The sequence below is a fragment of the Hyla sarda genome, chromosome 1, assembly GCF_029499605.1.
Source record: "Hyla sarda isolate aHylSar1 chromosome 1, aHylSar1.hap1, whole genome shotgun sequence".
Classification (NCBI taxonomy): Eukaryota; Metazoa; Chordata; class Amphibia; order Anura; family Hylidae; genus Hyla; species Hyla sarda.
Window position 1 is genome coordinate 77,909,972 of NC_079189.1, and position 27,644 is coordinate 77,937,615.

At 43.2% G+C, this 27,644-nt stretch overlaps 1 pseudogene; it reads right to left on the bottom strand.

The window, feature by feature from the left end:
* Positions 1–14,183: 14,183 nt before the first annotated feature.
* On the bottom strand, positions 14,184–14,352 carry LOC130343051 (U2 spliceosomal RNA; annotated as a pseudogene).
* Positions 14,353–27,644: the final 13,292 nt, after the last annotated feature.

Consider the following 27,644-nt stretch of genomic DNA (forward strand, 5'->3'; position numbering starts at 1 on the left):
ATCTGGAGGGCCACAGTTTGAAGACCACTGTGCAGTGTCACGCCCCCTCCCATAGGCTTGTATTGAGGGGGCAGAGCGTGACATCACATGGGGGCGGGGCCGTGACGCCACAATGCTCCGGCCCCCGTGATCGCCAGTAATCAGACCCGGAGCGAACATGCTCTGGGGACTGATTGTAACCGGGGTGCTGCATGCAAGATCACGGGGGTCCCCAGCGGCGGGACCCCCGCGATCAGGCATCTTATACCCTATCCTTTAGAGAGGGGATAAGATGTCTAGGCGCCGGAGTACCTCTTTAAGGGGCTAAATTGGATTCTTTATGTGATGGCCAGTCAGTTGAGTGACAGACAGAGGATTATGGCATTTCCTGGAATGTGTGAAGTAATTATCTATCTTTCTTTCTATCTATCTATCTATCTATCTATCTATCTTTCCTCTATATATCTCATATTCAATTCGATTCGGAGCATGGGATTCCATGCATAAGAGTAAGCAAGAATCTGTGTATAAATGGTTGTTTAGTGATTTATTTTGCCCTCTATTATTTTTGATACATCTTATCAGGCAGTGCTCTCCTACCCATTCCTGACTGATAAAAGTGACACTTCTATAATAGAGGTGTTCCTTATAAGCAATCCCCCAACCGGAGGCCTGCGTTGTAAAGATCACATATTTGTGTTTGTGAAGCCAATTCAAGGTTTGTGCTGCTTACTAACAGGCTTCTATAGTGATCTTTTCAATTTATTATCTTGGCGAAATGGCAGTGTTTATTTGCAAGATCACAGTCATCTGACCACTTCTTACATCTAAAAACAAAATTCCCTACAGGTAGTTAACAAAATAACAATAAAAATAAGAGAGAATCTTTAAAGGGTTTTTCCTCCGTTTTCTTTGTCTGGAGAGTTTGGCCAATCAGAACGAGCATTCAGCTACTCAACCACCTGCAACTTCTTATTACCCAAGGTATTACATGTTTATGCTTCTTAGAAAAATAGTATTATCTTGATTGTTAGCTTAGACGTTTTATGTAACAAGCACAGCTGGCCGTGTTCATTAGCAATGCAACAAAGGGAGAACGCAGCCTCATCAGGATCGCATTGATTGGGCAAATAATAACATATATTTAACGCCTTCACCATCAGGTGAGTCACCCTGTCACCGCAGATTAATGCGCAGCTGGATATATAGAAAATAACAGCTCTCAGCACCTTTATACCTGAAGTTATTCTTATTTCCCAGAAGTCTTATGTATTCTGCAGCACAATGAATAATCATGCTTGTGTGTTGTAATCAGATAATAGTTATCATTATTATTAGTAGTACTGCTTTACAGGGGTTAGCCAAGATTAGAAAAGCATAGCTGCTTTCTATCAGAAATAGTGCCACCCGTGTCTTCAGTTTGTGAGTGGTATTGCAGCTCAGTTCCACTGAAGTAAAAGAGCCAACCTGTAAAACCAAACAGGCTCAAATTCGGAGACCCAAATGAGGGGTGGATGTAACCTAAGTTTTAGACAATATATACAAAGCAACTCTGTCAAAAGAATATATAAATTCACATTTTATCCCTAGCAAGACGATACCATATATACTCGAGTATAAGCCGAGTTTTTCAGCACGATTTTTTGAATGAAAATGCCCCCCTCGGCTTATACTCGAGTGAACTCTCCACCTGTCAATTCCTTCTTAGTAGTCTTCAACCTGCGGACCTCCAGATGTTGCAAAACTACAACTCCCAGCATGCCCGGACAGCCATCGGCTGTCCGGGCATGCTGGGAGTTGTAGTTTTGCAACATCTGGAGGTCCGCAGGTTGAAGACCACTGCGGCCTTTGTCATCATCCAGACCCCACCTTTAAGTTTTCTACTCACCTCCCCTAGGTGGGAAGGAAGGGTGAGCTGGTCCGGGCCATCTATGCTGCAGAGACCGTCCAGTGGGGAGGTTTAGTCGTTCCGGGCTGTCCATTTTCACCGGGAGGCCCTCTTCTCCGCTCCGGGCCGGGCCCGGACTAGTGACGTTGCTTTGATGACGACGCACAGGGACGTCCGTGCGCAGCAGACGGGGGTGTTAATGATGGGGTTGATGATGATGGGGGTGTTAATGACGGGGGTCTGGATGATTACAGGAGGGGATGATGAAATTGAGGGGATGATGTATTTCCCACCCTAGGCTTCTAGTCGAGTCAATAACTTTTCCTGGGTTTATGGGGTGAAATTAGGGGCCTCGGCATATATTTGGGTCGGCTTATACTCGAGTATATACAGTATGTAAAACATAAACATAATTCTTTATGAGTAAAAACTCCTGAGCCAAAAAAAAAAAAGGTATAAAAAAAAAAAGGTTAAAAACCCCACTGTTATATGCATAAGTCATTGTCGCTATGGGGGACATTTATCATTGTCTTTAGAGCGTGAGCTTTTTATTTGCTTATATTTGACGCGTGAAATGTCGCATGTGTGTGTCAAAGCAGATTTTTGTTGTTTTTTTTTGTAACTTTTGACTGTAAGCAAAAAGTTGCGAATGATCTTGCAAAAGTCAGTTTCAGTCTTCACTTAGCAGTGTTAATGGATTTATCAAGGGCGAATGTCGCACAAAAAGTTGCAAACACCTCCAAAACATCACAAATCTACACCAGCCAAGACCTGCTTACAGAACTGTATTTGGAGAGCACTTTTAAAAGTCGCATAAAAAGTTGCAAATTAAATTTCATGTGCAGAAGAGTCGCAGAGGAAAGCATACCTCCCCACTGAGAGTAAAGAGGGACAAGCCACGCCCCCTAACCAAACAACATACGCCCTCAGTCATCCAATGACCATGCCTGCATAGAAGAACTTACTATACTGACAGACTGGCAACAACCACCATAATTACTACCGCAGACCATATAAGTCATTACATAGAGTAACATCAGGTGACTAACAACAACCCCCATCATTACCACTACAGAGCATATAAGAGATTACATAGAGTTATATCAGGTGACTGACAACAACCCCCATCATTACCACTACAGACCATATAAGAGATTACAAACAGTTATATCAGGTGACTGACAACAATCCCCATCATTACCACTACAGACCATATAAGAGATTACATAGAGTTATATCAGGTGACTGACAACAACCCCCATCATTACCACTACAGACCATATAAGAGATTATATAGTTACATCAGGTGACTGACAACAACCCCCATCATTACCACTACAGACCATATAAGAGATTACCGTACATAGAGTAACATCAGGTGACTGACAACAACCCCTATCATTACCACTAGAGACCATATAAGAGATTACAGTTACATCTGGTGACTCACAGGGAAGTTGTTCACTTTCCTTTTTCTTCTTCATCCAGCTCAGGCTGCCATAATAATTTCCTACGGCTATGATTCCTCTCTGGAGAACATAGTGGGGGGGAAAAAACTTTTTAGGCTCTGCACTTTTCCAGAAACTATACTGTTTCAAACTGTAATAATACCCCCCTAGTAGAGTGGGTAGATGAAGAGTTAGTAGGTCCCTCCCATTGCATAGTTAGGTTGCTCCAGTAGGTAGACAGGTCCCTTCAGCTAGTGTCCCCCATCACATAGGTGCCCCGAGTAGGTAGGGCCCCCCTAGGTAAATCCCCCAGATAGCTGTCCCGTGTATGAAAATCCCTATATAAGCTATGTAGGTAGCCCACTTATTAGTTTGTAAGTGAGATGAGATGTCACCAGCCTGCTTAGCCAATCAGTGGCTGAAACTGTGTCTTTAAAGGGCTACTCCGGTGGAAAACTTTATTATTTTTTTTTAATTAACTGGGGCCAGAAAGGTAAACAGATCTGTAAATTACTTCTATTAAAAAATCTTAATCCTTCCAGTACTTATTAGCTGCTGAATACTACAGATGAAATTATTTTCTTTTTGGAACCCAGAGCTCTCTGCTGACATCTCTGTCCATTTTAAGAACTGTCCAGAGTAGGAGAAAATCCCCATAGAAAACATATGCTGCTCTGGACAGTTCCTAAAATGGACAGAGATGTCAGCAGAGAGCCCTGTGCTCATGATGTCATCAGAGAGCTCTGTGTTCCAAAAAGAAAATAATTTCCTCTGTAGTATTCAGCAGCTAATAATGACTGGATGAATTAAGATTTTTTAATAGAAATAATTTACAAATCTGTTTAAAGGGGTACTCTGGTGCTTAGACATCTTATCCCCTATCCAAAGGATAGGGAATAAGATGCCTGATCGCGGGGGTTCCGCCGCTGGGGACCCCCGTGATCTTGCAAGCAGCACCCCAGTTAAAATCAGCTGTCACGCCCCCTCCCATAGGCTTGCATTGAGGGGCAGAGCGTGATGTCACACAGGGGAGGAGGCGTGACATCACACGCCACCAGCCCCGTGGTCGCCGGTAATCAGACCCGGAGCGAACATGCTCCAGGGGCTAATTTTAACTGGGGTGCTGCGTGCAAGATCACGGGGGTCCCCAGCGGCGGGACCCCCGCGATCAGGCATCTTATCCCCTATCCTTTGGATAGGGGATAAGATGTCTAAGCGCCGGAGTACCCCTTTAACTTTCTGGCACCAGGTGATTAAAAAAAAAAGTTTTTCACCGGAGTAACCCTTTAATCTTAGTGTCTGAGTGGGTGTGTGACATCAGATCCCCAAACCTCGAGGAACTGTGCTGCAGGGATCAGAGCTCCAGGATACTAATGACCGTGAAGGAGGGAGGACGGTAAGTATGTGTTTCGTTTTTATTTACCACTTCCTCAAGTTTGATTTAATAAATGCAGCCTGGACGCTTCTTTAATGGATGGCTGGGATGTTCTTTCTGGTTCGTTCTAGTGTCTGTCAAGGTGCAAGGTTAGAATTATGTTTTCAATCACATGATTTGGAAGTTAGATTGTTGACTTTTTGCAGGTGTGTCGATAGAGCCATCAAAGAGACAGGCTTAGAGGACAGTGGTAGATGATGTCACAATCTATTTTTTTAAAATTCCTTATTTTCAAATTTTAAAGGGGAACTCCAGTGGAAAACACTTTTTTTTTTTTTAAATCAACTGGTGCCTGAAAGTTAAACAGATTTGTAAATTACTTTTATTAATAAAATCTTAAAAAACGCACCTAATCCTTCCAGTACTTATCAGCTGCTGTATGCTGCAAGGAAAAGTTTTTTTTTATTTTTGAATTTCTTTTCTGTTTGACCACAGTGCTCTCTGCTGACACCTCAGACCATGTCAGGAACTGTCCAGAGTAGGAGCAAAGGCCCATAGTAAACCTCTCCTGCTCTTGACAGTTCCTGACATGGACAGAGGTGTCAGTAGAGAGCACTGTGGTCAGACTGAAATTTTTTTAAAAAGAAAATAACTTCCTCTGGAGCATACAGAAGCTGATAAGTACTGGAAGGATTAAGATTTTTAAATAGAAGTAATTTGCAAATCTGAATTTAAGTAGAGGAAACAGACATGGTCGCACATCCACATTTTGGGTTTTGATCTACTTGCTTCTCAGCATACATTCAAAAACTAACAGGTTGTTAGTATACATTTTGATCAAAAAGTACAAGCCCACTCGCCACGTCAAGGCTACCTATTTAGAGTGGGTACCTAATGTCCCTAGCATAAAATGGCGTAGCACTGGGTGGTGACCACCACCGCCGCAACACCAGTGCCCACAGAGAGAACGACCCACTGGCAGAGCGGCCTCAATGCCACTCAAACAAGTCCCTGGGCCGCACCTCCCCACAGACACGATGCCACCGCAGCAATGGATGCTGCACAGCACCACACCAGTATGAACAAGATGTAAAAGCTCACTTACCATGTGCTCCCAGTCAGACTGGGAGGCTGCCAGAAATGAAAGGGCCCTGTGTAGCTACCTGCTACTTATATAGGGTTGGGGTGAGGGGGTGTGGCAGTGTGCAGACCAAGAAAAAAACAAAAAAAGGAGTGGATAGAAAATACAATGTGAATTCAATAGAGGAAACAGACATGGTCGCACATCCACATTTTGTGTTTTGATCTACTTGGTTCTCAGCATAAATTCAAAAACTAACAGGCTGTTAGTTTACATTTTGATCAAAAAGTACAAGCCCACTTGCCACGTCAAGGCCACCTATTTAGAGTGGGTCCCTAACATCCCTAGCATAAAATGGCGTAGCACTGGTCAGCGACCACCACCGCCGCAACACCAGTGACCTCAGGGGGAACAACCCACTGGCAGAGCGGCCCCAATGCCACTCAAATCAGTCTCTGGGCCGCACCTACCCACAGACACAGTGCCACGGCAGCAATGGCTCCCTTACCATGTGCTCCTAGGGACGTTAGGGACCTACTCTAAATAGGTGGCCTTTACGTGGTGAGTGGGCTTGTACCTTTTGACCAAAATGTATACTAACAACCTGTTAGTTTTTGAATTTATGCTGAGAAACAATTAGATCAATATACAAAATGTAGATGTGCGACCATGTCTGTTTTCTCTACTTGAATTTACAAATCTGTTTAACTTTCTGGCACCAGTTGATAAAAAAAAAAAAAGATTTCCACTGGAGTAGACCTTTAAGCATAAACTTACTACAAAACCATCAATACACAGAGGGATGTAAATAAAAAAGAGAATGGGAACAAGTTATTTTGAAGGTGGCAAGGAGTACTGATGGACCCAAATAAGATGGTCTTTTATTAAATAACACATTGCAAATACCGAAGGCCAAAACAAAGGAAAATGTAAAAAAGCAGGGAAACAAAAGAGCAGAAAAGAAAAGGAACAGGGGGGAGCAAGAAAAGAGGGGCAAACGGAAAATGAGGACAACACAAACCAGGCCACACAGACCAAATACAACAGCTAATGGGATACTAAAGAGAAAGGGAGGGACAGGGGTTCCCCAACAGCCTGGGGATGTCGGCTCAGTCACACAGCAGGGTGCAATATTATGGGGTCTCCTGAATTGACGACCAGTAAGACAAGGTCTTATAGTAGCGGTTTTTGAGATGGCGTCACAATCTTTGTTTTTTTTGTTTGTTTTTTTAAAAAAGGAGACAGAGTTATTGATGTCAGAAGCATTACTTAGACATGTCCGATTTGGATGTGACTGGGAGAAGAGGATCCTGATTTTGGTCTCCTGGATGCTCACGCTATGCTCCAACCAAAATCCTTGGTAATGAATAAATTAATAATGGACATTGAGAAAATAATTGAAAGGGCAGGATGTGCAATGCACCTAACCTGGTAGAGCACTGGGAGGGATGGAGATCAAATTGACTCTAAAAGGAAAAGAGTTGACTTCATCAAGACCTACCTTATACCAGTACTCTTGTATGTAAGTGGGGTGTCTTTCTGAATCTGGATACACAGTCTATTTTTCCAGATTATATAGGGAAATATAAAAATGTGATAAAAAAACAGCCTACTTACTTGCATGAATCAAACCGCGACTAGGAATGATCAAACTTGTAATGTTCTTTGTAAACAGTTTTCTTTTAATGCAACATCTAAAGGTTGTTGTTAGAGACAACTTCACCTATGTAAGACTTGTAGCTATTTTCCATTTTATGTTGCTGGAAAGGGCTTTGTCCATGTCAGAAAACACCCACCGAGAAATAAAAGCTTTTCGAATGCATTCATAAGAAAATGGCTGTTTATAAATAGATTTCATACTCAGAAATCACATACTCAATGGATGTAAGACCATTTTCAAACTTTGGATGATAAAGTAGCACAGGACTAGGACCTATAGCCCACTATATCATAATAGTTAGTACTTTTATATTCTCTGTACTGAATACAGTAAGTAGCCATATGTCTATATTAAGCGTACCTAACATTTCACATATATTTTCAGCTATTGAACAGAGAAAGTAATTTACAAATAAGATCATCATGGCCAACATGATATTAAAGTGGATCTAGCAGCTCTTAAAAGATGCTATCCACACAGGAAATACAGTAGGAAGGATAGTAAGTTTGATTATAAAATGTTTTATTTAGATTTTTTTCTATAATTTCATGTAAAACAACGGCACACTGGAAGGCTCATACACCAATCAACTGACATGTGCCCCTGGTGGTAAGTGCCTGAAGGGAAGGAAAGGGATTGCTAACAAGCCCCATGTCTTCATAAGGGTTTTTAGATACAGGTCTAGTGTGATGTACTGAATAGTAACCATGGGTTAATGCCTAGCAAATACAATAAAACATTCATACTAGTTGAATTACTTATATATATATATATATATAATTGGTATAGGTCACAGCAAAAAGTATGCAGACTCCCAATTTCAAAAAAGGCTGTGGTCTTTATTTAGGTCATCAGCAGTGCAACGTTTCGGCTATAGTGTAGCCTTTGCTTGACAAAGGCTACACTATAGCCGAAACGTTGCACTGCTGATGACCTAAATAAAGAACACAGCCTTTTTGAAATTGGGAGTCTGCATACTTTTTGCTGTGACCTATACCAATTGGATGTTCTGTATCTGGACTGGTTATCCGGATGGTCACGGGCATAAGAGCAGGGACTAGTGCTGTCTTCCTCCTTGGACGTATATATATATATATATATATATATATATATATATATATATATATATATATATATATGTGTATTGTCTTACGACATTTTTTATGTTTTATAGGAGAAGGTATACTAATGATTTTTTGCAAATGGGATTATATTTATATTTGACAATTCTCCAACTTTTCATGTCCTATGAACACACCTCGCTGGCTTTTTCTACATTGATGCATATGGAGAATATGTAGAAACATGAGATGACTTTAAGATCTTGTGATGTTTTCTACATCTATTTGCTGGCTTTATTCCAATGTTTGTTTACATTCTAGTTTTAAATATTCTTTATATACACAGTTAGAAAATTCTTTTTTGTTTTTATCAAGAATGATATAAAAGTAAATGCTGCCAGGATTGATAGAAAAGACCCGTGAATCCTGCTTCCTCCACCCACACAGTTTGAATCACCTTTTTTTCTGTAAGTGTTTGTACACAGGGAGCGCTGCCAATCATTGTGAATGGGGCAGCACAACTCACAAGCTTTCTCTATCAGCACTGGCACCATTTAAACAGATTTAGTTAGAAAATATTTATAAAATCAAAGAAAATGATATATCCTATCAAATACTCTGCTCAGATGGAAGACTTGACAGAGCCACTTTATTAAAAAGGTTTGACTTTCTTGCTAGGCCCCCCAAGTTCCTGACATAGGAATTTTATGATTTGGTTGACATTTTACTGAATTGTCAGATGGGCAGCAGATTTATTGAAACATAGGGTGTGAATGTGTAATTGAACCAGTTTAGCTTTGGGCCATATACAAGTGTAAAATCTTAGTGGGTATACATCACCACTCTGTATTATACTAGAGCAGGGAGTCTGATGCTCCTGTACATCTGTACATCATTTCCTTGGCACTATACACCAATCCATTGCATACAATGGGTTGGTTTGCTGGATGCCCTGAGCACTATGCTTCTTGGCATACATGCAGACATTAGCATATTCAACAAGGGAGGCAGGCTGGAAAGAAAATACAGAGGAGACAGGAGAGCTCAGCGAGTCGGCTCCCTGCCTCCATTGCGCAGAGATGTGCAATGCAGCTAGAAGATAAACCTGCTATAATGCTACAACTACTGCACAGATTAAATTAAGTAAGGACTTTTTTTTTAAAGCTCTTCATCCACACCATAACCCTGTATATTGGATTTAGTGCAGGTCAACTAGCTGTCAGATTCTCTTTAAGAAAGTTGGATTACAACTAGTGTTGAGCGGCATAGGCCATATTCGAATTCGCGAATATTCGCGAATATATGGACGAATATTCGTCATATATTCGCGAATATTCGCATATTCGTTATATTCTCGTTTTATTTTCGCGTATGTGAAAATACGCGTATGCGAAAATTAATATATGTGAAAATTCGCATTTGCGAACATTAGCATATGCTAATTTTCGTATATGCGAATTTTCGCACGCCAGTCTCACACAGTAGTATTACAGCCTTCTTTACACCACACAAGCTGGAAGCAGAGAGGGGTGATCACTGTGATGTGTACTGTGAAGAAAAAAAAAAAAAAAAAACAATATTCGTAATTATGAATATATAGCGCTATATTCGGGAAATTCGCGAATTCGCGAATATGCGATATTCGCGAATAATATTCGAATTGCGAATATTCGCGAGCAACACTAATTACAACATGTGAAGTTTGAAGGGGGTTTACTGCAACATTAACCTCTTAAGGACGCAGGGCGCCCCGAGTCCAGTCCCAGTCTATAACATGGAGTCCCTGGGCTAATAGTGTGCGGCACCGATTGTTGTGCCGCATGCTATTAACCCTTTAGACGCGGCATTAAAAGTTGATCGCCGCATCTAAAGTAACAAAAATACCCTCCCGGCAGCTCAGTCGGGCTGATCGGGACCATTACGGTGAAATTGCAATGTTCCGATCAGCTAGAACGTGAGCGGAGGGTCCGTTACCTGCCTTAGGCACGTCCGATCGGTGATTGATTGCTCCAAGCCTGAAATCCAGACTTGAGCAATCGACCTGCCATGTTAATGCATCATTGTGTGCAGTGTTATAACCAATGGAGGGGGCTATAATATTGCAAAAAAAATTTAATAAAGTTAATAAAGATCCTTTAACCCCTTCCCTAATAAAAGTAAGAATCGCCCCACTTTTCCCATTTAAAAATTAAAAAAACTGACTATGTTTATCCTTTATGGCATGTGGCACTGGACCCAGGAGAGGTGGGATCATTACATCGGGATATACATGAAAAATAATCACCTACAGTGATATATTTGGATAGGCATTGCAAAGCACAAGGACATAACATGTTAATATGATGGAATTGGGAGTGATGGTTTAAATATTGTGTAAGAGGTTATTAACATTGCCTGTTAAAGCATTGCTTGTCAATTAACAATATCACAATTTTGAAGTTTTCTCACCTAGTTATTAATAGGTGTGATATCACAGGAACTGGCTTCTGCATGCAGGTTTACCTGCACCAGGCATCCTTCAATAGCAGCTGTTCAGAGCTCCATGAGACAGTAATGATACCTCTAAATCGATATAGCTCATCAAGCAAGCGGCTATGTTCTTCCTGTAGAAAGAAGACATATTAAAGGGGTTCTCCGATGCTTAAACATCTTATCCCCTATCCAAAGGATAGGGGATAAGATGCCTGATCGCGGGAGTCCCGCCACTGGGGACCCCCGGGATCATGCACGCGGCACCCCGTTTGTAATCAGTCCCCGGAGCGTGTTCGCTCCGGGAATGATTACCGGCGACTACAGGGCCGGCGGCGTGTGATGTCACGCCTGCGCCGGCGTTTGACGTCACGCTCTGCCCCGCAATGCAAGCCTACGGGAGGGGGCGTGAAAGCTATCACGCCCCCTCCCGTAGGCTTGCATTGAGGGGCGGAGCGTGACGTCACATGCCGGCGCAGGCGTGACGTCACACGCCGCCCGCCCTGTAGTCACCGGTAATCAGTCCCGGAGCGAACACGCTCCGGGGACTGATTACAAACGGGGTGCCGCGTGCATGATCCCGGGGATCCCCAGCGGCGGGACTCCTGCGATCAGGCATCTTATCCCCTATCCTTTGGATAGGGGATAAGATGTTTAAGCACCGGAGAACCCCTTTAACTTTATCATGTGTTGCTTGCAGCAAGGGAACATATGTAGAAATAATTTATTTGCTTAATAACTACTATAACTATATGTAAAATATATGAGTAAGTATTTATATAACATAAATATATGTAACTATATATACAGTCATGAGAAAAAGAAAGTACACCCCTTTTGAATTCTATGGTTTTACATACATGGCATTAATAAAAACATTTGGTCCTTAGAATGTGGAATAATTAAAAACATTTGGTCCCTAGAATGTCCCCTTAAGGACCAGGGGGTTTTCCGTTTTTGCACTTTCGTTTTTTTCCTCCTTACCTTTAAAAAAAACCCTTTCAATTTTGCACCTAAAAAGCCATAGTATGGCTTATTTTTTGTGCCACCAATTCTACTTTGCAGTGACATCAGTCATTTTACCCAAAAATCTACGACAAAACGGAAAAAAAAATCATTTTGAGACAAAATTGGAAAAAAAAATGCCAATTTGTAACTTTTGGGGGCTTCTGTTTCTACGCAGTAAATTTTTCAGTAAAAATGACACATTCTCTTTATTCTGTAGGTCCATACGATTAAAATGATACCCTACTTATATCGGTTTGATTTTGTAGTACTTCTGAAAAAAATTATAACTACATGCAGGAAAATATATACGTTTAAAATTGTCATCTTCTGACCCCTATAACTTTTTTATTTTACCGCGTATGGGTCGGTATGAGGGCTAATTTTTTGCGCATGATCTGAAGTTTTTACCCTTTTTGTATTGATCGGACTTGTTGATCACTTTTTATTCATTTTTTCATGATATAAAAAGTGACCAAAAATACACTATTTTGGACTTTGGAATTTTTTTGCATGTACGCCATTGACCGTGAGGTTTAATTAATGATATATTTTTATAATTCAGACATTTCCGCATGCGACGATACCACATATTTTTATTTTTATTTACACTGTTTTTTTTTATTTTTTAAATGGGAAAAGGGGGTGATTCAAACTTTTAATAGGGGAGGGGTTAAATGATCTTTATTCACTTTTTTTTTTCCTCACTTTTTTTTTGCAGTGTTATAGCTCCCATAGGGACTTATAACACTGCACACACTGATCTATTACATTGATCACTGGTTTCTCATAGGAAACCAGTGATCGATGATTCTGATGCCTGGATCTCAGGTACTGAGCAGTCATTCGGCGATCGGACACCAGGAGGCAAGGTAGGAGACCCTCCTCGTGTCTAACAGCTGTTCGGGATGCCGAGATTTCGCCGCGGCAGTCCCAAACAGCTCCTTGAGCTAACCGGCATGGTTTCACTTTAGACTCAGCGTTCAACTTTGAACGCCGCGTCTAAAGGGTTAATAGCGCGCGGCACCGCGATCACTGCCACGCGCCATTAGCCATGGGTCCCGGCCTCTAACAGAGGCGGGCCTGACCCGCTATGACACGGTGCCACGTCGTGGCCCCGCGTTATAGAAAGGGAAAGGACTCAGGACGTACCAGTACGTCCTTGGTCCTTAAGGGGTTAAAATTAGGTAAATGCAACAATACGTGAACAGCAACATATACAATATTACACCATGTCATTATTTATTTAGGGATGAGCAGCAGGGGACCATATTCGAATTTGCGATATTTCGCGAATATATGGACGAATATTCATCCTATATTCGTGAAATTTGCATATTAGCTATGTTCGCTCCATTTTTTTTACATGCAAAAATTCGTAATGAAATTCGCATAGTGCGCATGCGTGATTATATCTTTCCCCTAAAAGAAGGGAGGGATCAGTGTCCTCTGTAAGTGCCGATATTCACGAATATTTTATATTCACATATAAGAAATATTCGTGCTCCACACCGACTTTTTTTTATCTAAGAGCCGAGGAACGTGCTCTCGAATCCCCCAAAGTGCAAGAAAAAGTGCAAACGTGTTACATGCAAAAAAACGTCCAATAGGAGAGGGGCCCCCCCAACAAACCTTACCCTTCACTTCCGGACCAAAAGGTGCCTGCGAGGTTCCAGGTTCGATGTCCCTTTTCGCCAAGGCTACTAAGGGACTACAAATGTTCCCGGCATCCCCTTTGGCGTTAGCCAAGGTATCTGCCCACAGAGCCGATAACGGCCAGTATACTGTCAAAGTAGGAGTACCCTGGGTGTTTGCAGGGAGGTGTGGAACCTAATGGCCACACACACCTCCCCTAGACTGCCAGGAGGGACACCCAGAAGGGCTACCACATCCTGACAAATCCAGTGGACACACAACACGCAAAAAGTGACACAGTGAGACAAAAATAAATAAATAAGTGAATGTGTGCAGATATACTGCCCGGACATCCGGACGAATCTATAAAAATTTCTCTGATCCTAGCCAATAGGCCAGGAATCAAGAGGTGAGTGCCACAAGGTAAAGAGATTATGGTGCCCGTGCTTCCACTCAGTGAGTCCTTTCTCCCAGTGAGTTTCGGCACCTCGGGGTCACCACTCCCCGAGGTACAAAAGTACCTCGGCTCTAGACCCTCTCAGCCTCATGGTGAGACCCAGAGGGAACAGGTCACGTCGGGGCAGCCGTAGAGCTGATTCCTCAGAACCAGCCCTGGAAAGCCCTGGTACACCTGCACTCTCCATACAGCACCCATCACCACCAGATCCAAACCGGCATCATTCGGGCACCGGCATGAAACTGATAAGAACAGATACTACACTTGATCTTAGCCAAAAGGCCGAGAAGCAATGATTCTGAACAAACCACAAGATTTCTTGAACAATGTCCACAAAGCATACAGTGTACAAGCACCTCAAACACATGCAAGGTGGTAGAGGAGTAATGGTTTGGGCTTTTTTTGCAGTTACATGGTGTGCACACCTTGTAGTCATTAATTTGACCAGGAACTCCTCTGTATACCAAAGTATTCTTGAATCACATGTGAGGCCACATCTATCCAACAGCTAAATCTTGGCTGCAACATGTCGATGATTCTAAGCACACCAGCAAATCTACAACAAAATTATTGAAAAGAATATAGCACCAAGAAGTTGTAATGAAAAGTCAAAAGATCTAAACACAATAAAAATACTGTTGTGGGACCATAGGGAGTAGTCTAACAACACATAGTGTCTGTATTTCAACAATATGTATAAAAATAAATGTTTCATCCATAGCAATTGATCTAAAAAAAAATTAAAAAAAATGGATATCTTACATTGATGTCTGTCACGATTCGGCTGGCTGGAGGTGGATCCTCTGTGCCAGAGAGGGATTGGCGTGGACCGTGCTGGTGGACCGGTTCTAAGTTGCTACTGGTATTCACCAGAGCCCGCCGCAAAGCGGGATGGTCTTGCAGCGGCGGTAGCAACCAGGTCGTATCCACCAGCAACGGCTCAACCTCTCTGACTGCTGAAGATAGGCGCGGTACAAGGGAGTAGACAAGAGCAAGGTCGGACGTAGCAGAAGGTCAGGGCAGGCAGCAAGGATCGTAGTCAGGGGCAACGGCAGGAGGTCTGGAACACAGGCTAGGAACACACAAGGAAACGCTTTCACTGGCACAATGGCAACAAGATCCGGCGAGGGAGTGCAGGGGAAGTGAAGTATAAATAGGGAGTGCACAGGTGAACACACTAATTAAGCCAGCTGCGCCAATCAGTGGCGCAGTGGCCCTTTAAATTGCAGAGACCCGGCGCGCGCGCGCCCTAAGGAGCGGGGCCGCGCGCGCCGGGACAAGACCGACGGAGAGCGAGTCAGGTACGGGAGCCGGGATGCGCATCGCGAGCGGGCGCCTCCCGCATCGCGAATCGCATCCCGGCTGAGAGAGGTATTGCAGTGCACCCGGTCAGCAGGTCTGACCGGGGCGCTGCAAATGCGGGGATGTTGCGAGCGCTCCGGGGAGGAGCGGGGACCCGGAGCGCTCGGCGTAACAGTACCCCCCCCCCCTTGGGTCTCCCCCTCTTCTTGGAGCCTGAGAACCTGAGGACAAGACTTTTGTCTAGGATGTTGTCCTCAGGTTCCCAGGATCTCTCTTCTGGACCACAGCCTTCCCAATCCACCAAGAAATTTTTTTTCCCTCTGACCGTCTTGGAGGCCAGAATCTCCTTCACGGAGAAGACGTCAGAAGAACCGGAAACAGGAGTGGGAGAAACAAGTTTGGGAGAGAAGCGGTTAATGATGAGTGGTTTAAGGAGAGAGACATGGAAGGCATTGGGAATACGAAGAGAAGGAGGAAGAAGGAGTTTGTAAGAGACAGGGTTAATCTGGCACAAGACTTTGAAAGGACCAAGATAGCGTGGTCCCAGTTTGTAACTGGGGACACGAAAGCGGACATATTTAGCGGAGAGCCATACCTTGTCTCCGGGAGCAAAAATGGGGGGAGTTCTTCTTTTCTTATCGGCAAACCTTTTCATGCGGGATGAAGCCTGTAAAAGAGAATTTTGGGTCTCTTTCCATATGGTGGAAAGATCACGAGTCACTTCATCCACAGCGGGCAAACCAGAGGGCAAGGGAGTAGGGAGGGGGGGAAGAGGGTGACGGCCGTACACCACGAAAAATGGGGACTTAGCAGAAGATTCGGAGACTCTGAAGTTGTATGAGAATTCGGCCCATGGTAGAAGATCTGCCCAGTCATCCTGGCGGGAGGAAACAAAATGCCGTAAATAGTCACCCAGGACCTGGTTAATTCTTTCTACTTGCCCATTGGATTGGGGATGATAAGAAGAAGAGAAGTTTAATTTAATCTTGAGCTGTTTACAGAGGGCCCTCCAGAATTTAGACACGAATTGGACGCCTCTATCCGAGACGATCTGCGTGGGTAAACCGTGAAGACGAAAAATGTGTACAAAAAATTGTTTTGCCAACTGAGGCGCTGAAGGAAGACCAGGAAGAGGAATAAAATGTGCCATCTTGGAAAATCGATCAACGACCACCCAAACAACAGTGTTGCCACGGGATGGGGGTAAGTCTGTAATAAAGTCCATACCAATCAGTGACCAAGGCTGCTCGGGGACAGGCAGAGGATGAAGGAGACCAGCAGGCTTCTGGCGAGGAGTCTTATCCCGGGCACAGACAGTACAGGCCCGCACAAAATCAACAACATCAGTCTCCAGAGTCGGCCACCAATAGAAACGAGAGATGAGTTGCAAGGATTTTTTGATGCCCGCATGGCCTGCGAGGTGGGAGGAGTGTCCCCATTTGAGAATCCCGAGACGCTGGCGTGGAGAAACGAAGGTCTTCCCTGGAGGAGTTTGCCTGATGGAGGCTGGAGAAGTGGAGATCAGACAGTCAGGAGGAATGATGTGTTGCGGAGAGAGCTCTACTTCCGAGGCATCCGAGGAACGAGAGAGGGCATCGGCCCTAATGTTCTTGTCGGCAGGGCGAAAATGAATTTCAAAGTTAAAACGGGCAAAGAACAACGACCACCTGGCCTGGCGAGGGTTCAGCCGTTGGGCAGACTGGAGATAGGAGAGATTCTTGTGATCAATGTATATGATAACTGGAAATTTTGATCCCTCCAGCAGATGCCTCCATTCCTCAAGCGCCAATTCAATGGCCAGTAGTTCTCGACCCCCGATGGAGTAGTTTCTCTCCGCCGGAGAGAAGGTCCTAGAAAAAAAACCACAAGTAACAGCATGCCCGGAAGAATTTTTTTGTAGAAGGACAGCTCCAGCTCCCACTGAGGAGGCATCTACCTCCAATAGGAAGGGTTTAGATGGGTCAGGTCTGGAGAGCACGGGAGCAGAAGAAAAGGCAGACTTGAGATGTTTAAATGCGTCTTCCGCTTGGGGAGACCAGGACTTGGGATTGGCATTTTTCTTGGTTAAAGCCACGATAGGAGCCACAATAGTGGAAAAGTGTGGAATGAATTGTCTGTAATAATTGGCGAACCCCAAAAAACGTTGGATAGCACGGAGTCCGGAGGGGCGTGGCCAATCTAAGACGACAGAGAGTTTATCTGGGTCCATTTGTAGTCCCTGGCCAGAGACCAAGTATCCTAGGAAAGGAAGAGATTGACATTCAAACAGACATTTCTCCATTTTGGCATAAAGTTGATTGTCTCGAAGTCTCTGAAGAACCATGCAGACATGCTGGCGGTGTTCTTCTAAGTTGGCAGAAAAAATCTGAATATCGTCCAGATAAACCACAACACAGGAATATAAGAGATCACGAAAAATTTCATTAACAAAGTCTTGGAAGATGGCAGGGGCGTTGCACAGGCCAAAGGGCATGACCAGATACTCAAAGTGTCCATCTCTGGTGTTAAATGCAGTCTTCCATTCGTCCCCCTCCCTGATGCGGATGAGATTATAAGCACCTCTTAAGTCCAGTTTGGTAAAGATGTGGGCACCTTGTAGGCGATCAAAGAGTTCCGAGATAAGAGGTAGGGGGTAGCGGTTCTTTACCGTGATTTTATTAAGTCCGCGGTAATCAATGCAAGGACGTAGGGAGCCATCTTTTTTGGACACAAAAAAAAATCCAGCTCCGGCAGGAGAGGAGGATTTGCGGATAAACCCCTTTTTTAAATTTTCCTGGATGTACTCTGACATGGCAAGAGTCTCTGGAGCAGACAGAGGATAAATTCTGCCCCGGGGTGGAGTAGTACCCGGGAGGAGGTCAATAGTCAATAGGTCATAAGGCCTGTGAGGAGGTAAAGTCTCAGCTTGCTTTTTGCAAAACACGTCAGCATAGTCCATATAAGCCTTAGGAAGACCTGTTACAGGGGGAACCACAGGGTCACGGCAGGGAGTACTGGGAACCGGTTTAAGACAGTCCTTGAAACAAGAAGTCCCCCAGTTCTTGATTTCTCCTGTGGACCAATCAAGGGTTGGGGAATGGCGTTGAAGCCACTGTAATCCAAGAAGAATTTCGGAAGTGCAGTTGGAGAGGACCAAAAATTCAATTTTTTCGTGATGAGGTCCGATGCACATTAGGAGAGGTTCCGTGCGGTAACGCACGGTACAGTCCAATCTTTCATTGTTAACAGAATTGATGTAGAGGGGTCTGGTGAGACTGGTCACCGGGATGTTGAACCTGTTGATGAGAGAGGCCAAAATAAAATTTCCTGCAGATCCGGAATCCAAGAAGGCCATAGTAGAGAAGGAGAAGGTAGAGGAAGATATCTGCACAGGCACAGTAAGGCGTGGAGAAGCAGAGTTGACATCAAGAACTGTCTCACCTTTGTGCGGAGTCAGCGTACGTCTTTCCAGGCGGGGAGGACGGATAGGACAATCCTTCAAGAAGTGTTCGGTACCGGCACAGTACAGGCACAGATTCTCCATGCGGCGTCGTGTCCTCTCTTGAGGTGTCAAGCGAGACCGGTCAACTTGCATAGCCTCCACGGCGGGAGGCACAGGAACGGATTGCAGAGGACCAGAGGAGAGAGGAGCCGGGGAGAAAAAACGCCTCGTGCGAACAAAGTCCATATCCTGGCGGAGCTCCTGACGCCTTTCGGAAAAACGCATGTCAATGCGGGTGGCCAGATGAATAAGTTCATGCAGGTTAGCAGGAATTTCTCGTGCGGCCAGCACATCTTTAATGTTGCTGGATAGGCCTTTTTTAAAGGTCGCGCAGAGGGCCTCATTATTCCAGGATAATTCGGAGGCAAGAGTACGGAATTGGATGGCGTACTCGCCAACGGAAGAATTACCCTGGACCAGGTTCAGCAGGGCAGTCTCAGCAGAAGAGGCTCGGGCAGGTTCCTCAAAGACACTTCGAATCTCCGTGAAGAAGGAGTGTACAGAGGCAGTGACGGGGTCATTGCGGTCCCAGAGCGGTGTGGCCCATGACAGAGCTTTCCCAGACAGAGCGGGATGGTCTTGCAGCGGCGGTAGCAACCAGGTCGTATCCACCAGCAACGGCTCAACCTCTCTGACTGCTGAAGATAGGCGCAGTACAAGGGAGTAGACAAGAACAAGGTCGGACGTAGCAGAAGGTCAGGGCAGGCAGCAAGGATCGTAGTCAGGGGCAACGGCAGGAGGTCTGGAACACAGGCTAGGAACACACAAGGAAACGCTTTCACTGGCACAATGGCAACAAGATCCGGCGAGGGAGTGCAGGGGAAGTGAAGTATAAATAGGGAGTGCACAGGTGAACACACTAATTAAGCCAGCTGTGCCAATCAGTGACGCAGTGGCCCTTTAAATTGTAGAGACCCGGCGCCCGCGCACCCTAAGGAGCGGGGCCGCGCGCGCCGGGATAAGACCGACGGAGAGCGAGTCAGGTACGGGAGCCAGGATGCGCATCGCGAGCGGGCGCCTCCCGCATCGCGAATCGCATCCCGGCTGAGAGAGGTATTGCAGCGCACCCGGTCAGCAGGTCTGACCGGGGCGCTGCAAATGCGAGGATGTTGCGAGCGCTCCGGGGAGGAGCGGGGACCCGGAGCGCTCGGCGTAACAATGTCGGTGGTAGTGCCGCTTGCTGTCCCTTGTTCTGCTACTGTCCTTAGTGGTAGACACATAATTTCTATTGTTGGCCTTGTCACTAGGTGCACTGATGCCTTTGTACATTTGTATACCATATACTTTCTTTATACATTTGAATATCATATACTCCCATAAGACTTTACACGTAAATTGAGAAAAAAGTAATACTACACAGAAATTAGAGTAGAAGGTAGTAGAAGGTACACAGAAGGGGGGAAATGGAACTAATGATACTTATTACTTACGGAAGTGCATGAAATAATTATATGAAGCACAGAAAACATATATGACACAATGACATTGATTGGGATAGTGAAGAAGAAAATTTAGGTAACTTACATCCCAACTTTTTATTAGTGAGCTCTCTAAGCAGCTGTGTAAATAATTACTTTCTATGCAGGCCAGTGGAGAAAGACAGGAGAAGTAAGCTGTGGCAACAGGTGAGTCACCAAGGGCCAGACTGCATTGCACTCCAGGGAAATGCAGCTGCTCCTTGGCTATGTGATTTTATTGGAGCTGTCCACAGAAAGTGAAGAGACTAGAGCTGCAAAGAGGTGAGGAGTTAAAGGGGGGGTACTCTGTCCCTAGACATCTTATCCCCTATCCAAAGGGGATATATTGTCCCCTCCAATCTCGGCTGCGGCACATCAGACATCCGGTGCAGACAGCCGGATGACTGGTGATGCGGGATAGAGGCACGTGATGTCACGGCCATGCCCTGCTTATGAAGTCACGGCCACACCCTCCTCAATGCAAGTCTATGGGAGGGGGCGTAGTGGGCATAACATCACAAGCCTCCGGCATTGCACCCAATGCTCTAAATGAACACCGGATGCAGAAGGGAGATTGCGGGGGTCCCAAGTGGCTGGACCCCTGTGATCAGACATCTTATCGCCTATCCTTTGGATAGGGGATAAGATGTCTAGGGGCGGTGTACCTCTTTAAGTTTTGAAGGATGATAACAACACTAGAGAGAAACCTTTTTGCATGGCTAGTGTTAGAATAGTGGTGAACCAATGAACTGAAGCAACATTGTGAAGAAACATGGGCCAATATTCCTCAATTCCTATTATTCAAGTTATTTCTGCTTCTACAAGCTATTGATTCATCAGGTGCACTTAGTTTTTCACACATTTCTTGTTTACTCTGGCCTAGTTTTTGTTAAAATAATAATAACTTGCTGGAATCTGCTGTGTGTTGTTGTTCATCTCAGGTTGTACTAACCATATTTCAGAACTATATTTTTTCTGTTATGTCCTGATCTCACCATAGCATTCCAAGAGGATTTTGTGACTGCATAATAAGTGACAAATAACAATAATATGGAGACATCCAAAAATCACCATCAGTATAGACAGCTACCAATTGTCTTTAAGTTTTGGTTGAAATTCCTTATTGGTTCCAAATTCAACAGAATAAGTCAATGTCTTGACACAACACAACATCACAACATGCCAAAATGGGGAGTTTTATTTTATAACTATTTTATTCTAATAGTTTTGTGTTATATCGTATAGCTGCAATATATTCTGTAACACCGTACAGAGATTATTTATATTTGTCTTAATCTTCCTCACACATACACTAGGGCCAAGTGCATCACAATTCATTGAATTGAATGAGTATCTTCGAGAGCGTAGGTGGAAACTAGAGAACACAGATGTAATTTACACAAACACAGAACGGACATACAAACACCATGCAGAAAATTGGATGTAGAAGCATCAGTCAGAATGAATGTTTGGTTAATAAATGTCAGAATATATATACATTTACATTGTTTCATTGATTCTGGAAGAATTCTGGAAGAGTACTTGGTGGTCTTGGCTAGTTATTTTGTTATTGACTTCCTCCTGATTTTTTTTCTGTTTGTATGAACTATAGTTTACACATTGAACTTTAATGACTTTCTATAAGAGAACATTCACACATAATATGTATTTAATGCTGAAGATATGCTGTGGATTTGCAGATATGGTATGTATGAATGAACTTTTAAGATTATGTTTAAAAAAAATAAAAAGGCTCTTGAAGGGACTGATTGGCTTAGAAAACCTTCAGATGTCAAATTTTCAGATGTCTATACCAATATGATATTGGGAAACTAATCAAAATGTCCCAACTCAGGAGACCTGGTAATAGCCATTAACCCCTTAAAGGGGTACTCTGCCCCTATTGGCTGTGTCCATAAGGTCAAAATGGGCTAGGGGATAAGATGTCTAGGGGCAGAGATAGGGGATAAGATGCCTGATCATGGGGGTCCTGCCACTGGGGACCCCCGGGATCTCGGCTGTAGCACCCCGCTATCATTACAGCACAGAGTAAACTCGCTCTGTGCGTAATGACGGGTGATACAGGGGCCGGAGCATCATGATGTCACGGCTCCGCCCCTCATGACATCATAGCCTGCTCCCTTAATGAAAGTCTATGGGAGGGGCGTGACGGCCATCACACCCCCTCCCATAGACTTGCATTAAGGGGGCAGGCCGTGACATCACTTGGGGCGGGGCCATGACCCTGTATAACCTGTCACGAGTTTGCACTGTGCAGTAATGACAGCGGGGTGCTGCAGCCAAGATTCCAGGGGTCCCTGAATAGGGGATAAGATGTCTAGGGGAAGAGTACCCCTTTAAGGACACAGCCCATTTTGACCTTAAAGGGGTTATCCAGGAAAAAACTTAGATAGAAAAGAACAACCTTAACTTCAGAAGCTCATAAGTACTGAAAGGATTAAGATTTTTTAAAAGAAGTAATTTACAAATCTGTTTAACTTTCTGGAGCCAGTTGATAAATAAAAAAAAGTTTTTTCCTGGAATACCCCTTTAAGTTCACAGACAATTTTATTTTTGCGTTTTCATTTTTTCCTCTTCGCCTTCTAAAATCCCTAACTCTTTTATATTTCCATTCCCAGACCCATATGAGGGCTTGTTTTTTGTGTGACCAGTTGTACTTTGTAATTCCATCATTCATTTTACCCTAAAATGTATGGTAAACCCAAACAAAAAAATTTTGGTGTAAGGAAATTTAAACGGAAATCATAATTTAGCAAATTTGGGGGGGGGGGGGGTTGTTTTCGCGCTGTAAACTTTACCGTAAAAATGACATGTTTTCTTTATTCTCTGGGTCAGTACGATTAAAATGTTACCCATGGTTACATACATTTCTATTATTGTACTGCTTTTAAAAGATCTCAAACTTTTTTTTACAAAATCATTACATTTAAAATTGCCCTATTTTTACATTCCTATTTTTTCCGTATTCAGGGGTGAGTGAGGGCTCATTTTTTGCGTCATGATCTGTAGTTTGTTTTAGTACCACTTTTGCTTATATGTGACTTTTTGATCGCTTTTAATAAAAAACTACTACTTTTTACTTCTTTTTACGTTTACGCCGTTTGCTGTAGGGGATCATTAACATTATATTTTTATAGTTCGGACATTTACCCATGTGACGATAGCAATTATGTTAATTTTTTTTTTTACACTTTGTTTTATTGACATGGGGAGAAGGGGTGATTTAAAACTTTATTGGGGAGGGGCTTTTTCAATTTTTTTTTCACTTTTTTAAAACTTTTTTTTTACATTTATTTAGCTTTTTTTTTATGCCCCCATAGGGGACTATTTATAGTAATCATCAGATTGCTAATACTGTTCAGTGCTAAGCATAGGGCATAGCACTGATCAGTATTTTCAGCGATCTTCTGCTCTGGTCTGCTGGAAGGCAGATCAGTGCAAAAGACCCCTGGAGATGGAAGAAGGCAGTGCGGGGGCGATCAGATCAGCAATCAGCCATTTTAAATGCTGCACTGCCGCAGATGCCGTGATCTGTATTGATCACGGCATCTGAGGGGTTAATGGCAGATGCTGATATCCGCCATTACCAGCGGGTCAGCGGCTGCTAACAGCCGCAAGGACCCGCTGCGAATGAAGCAAGCGCAGCTCATGCGTTTGCGTCACAGCCGTGCTGTAAATATATGGTGCTGTGCGCTAAGTTGCGCTGTACATTTAGGGCGCATGTCCTTAAGGAGTTAATTAAATGGACATGTTAAAAGAAATAACATTGCATTCCTGTAGTCTAGAGAGTGTGCCATGCATTTAGGTGAAGATAGTCCACTAATGTTGCAAGTTAAAAAGCAAGGTGATAAATGTAAATAGCGCACACACACACACACCTATATTCATGTAATATTCCTTCCAGACAAGTAGTTAAGCTTTCTTCAGCTAGTCGAATATAAAAAAGATATGGTATAAAAAATATAATAATTAAGTAAATTTCATAATAATGGATTTTATAGGTGTATCTTGAAATACTGGCTATGGCATGGCATATACAGATACAGACAGTATATATATATATATATATATATATATATATATATATATATATATATATATATATATACACAGTGCCTTGCAAAAGTATTCACCCCCTTGACTTATTTCGTATTTTGGCGCCTCACAACCTGGAGTTAACATGGATTGTTTGAGGATTTTGATTAGTTAATTTACAGAACATACCCACAACTTTGAAGATTTTTTATTTATTTATTGTGAAGCAAACAACAAATAGGACAAAATAACAGAAAAGGTCAATGTACATTACTATTCACCCCCTAAAGCCAATACTTTGTAGAGCCACCTTTAGCGGCAATCACAGCTCCAAGTCGCTTTGGATAAGTCTCTTTGAGATTGCCACATCTTACCACTGGGATTTTTGCCATTCCTCCTTGCAAAACTGCACCAGCTCCTTCACGTTGGATGTTTTGTGCTTGTGAACAACAATCGTTATTACTGACCGCAGATTTTCTATTGGATTGAAATCTGGGCTTTGACTAGACCATTCCAACACATTTACATGTTTCCCCTTAAACCACTCAAGTGTTGCTTTAGCAGTGTGTTTGGGGTCTATGTCCTGCTGGAAGGTGAACCTCTGTCCTAGCCTCAAATCATGCACAGAGTGGCACAGGTTTTGCTCAAGAATATCCCTGTATTTAGCACCATCCATCTTTCCCTCAACTCTGACCATTTTCCCAGTCACGACTGCTCAATAATGATGGTGTCCTTTGGGTGATCTGATGTGTGTAAGGGTCACGGCAGGTGATGGATCCTCTGGGCCTGTGTGAATGGATCCTCTGGGCCTGTGTGAAGACCAGGGAGGTGAGTGACGGGCTGGGACTCGCATATGGGCACATCCTGCGAAGCGAATCCCAGCCCGGGCAGCAGCGGGGGCATGACAGGAGAGCGCTCACGGCCAGCATGTCTGGCCGGAACGCTGACATTACAATGTGTTGGGTTTGCACCAGACATGGTATTTTCTTTTATGGCTGAAAAGTTAAATTTTAGTCTCATCAGACCAGAGCACCTTCCTCCATACATTTTGGGAGTCTCCCACATGCCTTTTCGCAAACTCAAAACATGCCTTTTTGTTTTCAGCTGAAAGTAATGGCTTTCTTCTGGCCACTCTGTCATAAAGCCCAACTCTATGGAGCGTATGGATTATTGTCGTCCTATGTACAGATACTACAGTACAGATACTACAGTCTCTGCTGTCGAACTCTGCAGCTCCTTCAGGGTTACCTTAGGTCTCTGTGCTGCCTTTATGATGAATGCCCTCCTTGCCTGGTCCATGAGTTTTGGTGGGCGGCCGTCTCTTGTCAGGTTTGCTGTTGTGCCATGTTCTTTCCATTTGTTTAGGATAGATTTAATGGTGTTCCTGTGGATCATCAAAGATTTGGATATTTTTTATAACCTAACCCTGACTTGTACTTCTCAACAACATTGACCCTTTCTTGTTTGGAGAGTTCCTTGGTCTTCATGGCAGTGTTTGGTTACTGATGCCTCTTGCTTAGGGGTTGCAGCCTCTGGGGCCTTTCAAAAAAGGTGTGTATATGTAATAACAGATCATGTGACACCTAGATTGCACACAGGTGGACATCATTTTACTATTTATGCAATTTCTGAAGGTAATTGGTGGCACCAGAGCTATTTATGGGCTTCCTAACAAAGGGGGTGAATACATACGCAAATGCCAATTTTCTGTTTTCTATTTCTAAACAATAGTTTTATTTATATATTTTTCTCATTTCACTTCACCAACTTAGACTATTGTGTTCTGATCCATCACATTAGATTCACAAAACATTGAACTTAAGGCTGTAAAGCACCAAACTATGAAAAAAGTCAAGGGGGGTGAATGTGGCAACAGAATGGTTGTACATGCTGTCTGAATTTAGGCATGGAACCGGCACGCCTGACATCTTGAAGTCTTTCTGTTCCTTAGTCATGTGTAGATTATCTATATTGCAACACTACCTACGTCAATACTCTTATCCATCATTTAAAGTAAAATTGTCAGGTCTATATCATGCTCAGTGTCAAAGAGGCAGTGCCAAGGGAAGCATCCGTGCCCCAGCAAGGCCAGTTTGACATTTGATCTCTAAGCAGGATATAGAACTGACAGATTCCCTTTATTTATTTATTTAAACAATAAAACATTTAAATATATTAATAAACATATAATACAACTACACTGGTATCAGTCATGCTCATCTGGCAAAGATTTTTCTGATCCCTGCAGGGGTTTTGCTTTAGAGAAAAGGATGTGAAAGTGGAAAGGTAGCAGTGATTAGGATAAAGTGTTAAAAGTCAAAACTAATTTAAAACCTATTTTTGAAAAAGAAATCTTTCATATCTATGATATGATGAACCTGAAGATATGAAACTGCACATGGTACAAATGAGTAAGACTTCTTTATAATAAATGAGTTACTTCAAATAACTGTCTGTGGGAAATTGTAGTCACTGGACCTTTCACCTATGCAGCAAGCTCATGTCTTTTTCATTCATTCATTCTACCTACTGAACTCCTTTTCTACTGAGTATTTATCAACCACTTCTCCTTACTGTAAAAGCCTTAAAGCCTCACTGAGAATTCAACTTCTTTACGCTGGTTTCACACACAACGTTTTTAAGAAAAACTGCCACTGCCTTTTTCATTTTTTTTTAATTGAAAGTCAGAAGTGGATTTAATAGAAATGGAAATATATATATATATATATATATATATATATATATATATATATATATATATATATATAGCAGCACACAAAAGATCTTGTGATAAAGATGTGGTTTATTCCATTTCCAGTGCACAAAAACGGAGCAACGTTTCCGCAGCCTCTCGCTGCATTTCTCAAGCGAGAGGCTGCAGAAACGTTGCTCCGATTTTGTGCACTGGAAATGGAATAAACCACATCTTTATCACAAGATCTTTTGTGTGCTGCTGCTTTCTGGACTTTTATATGAGAGTGGAACCACTAACCCTGGATCCCTTACAGCGTGCACCTTCCACAGAGTTACGTATATAGGTCGTGCTGCTCTTCTTGGAATATATCTATAAAACTCAATAGCCCTCATTTACTAAGAGTGTCGGGTTTATCTCTGAGTGTTTCTTCATTTACTCCGTGTATTTTTCTTCCTGATTTACTAATGTGTCGCATGGGAAAAAAAAATTGTGTCCCACGGGTTGGAAATTGTGTCGCAGGGTAAATTGTATATATCTCCCCCGCACAGCACATGTTATATATGTCCCCCGCACAGTGCATGTTATATATGTCCCC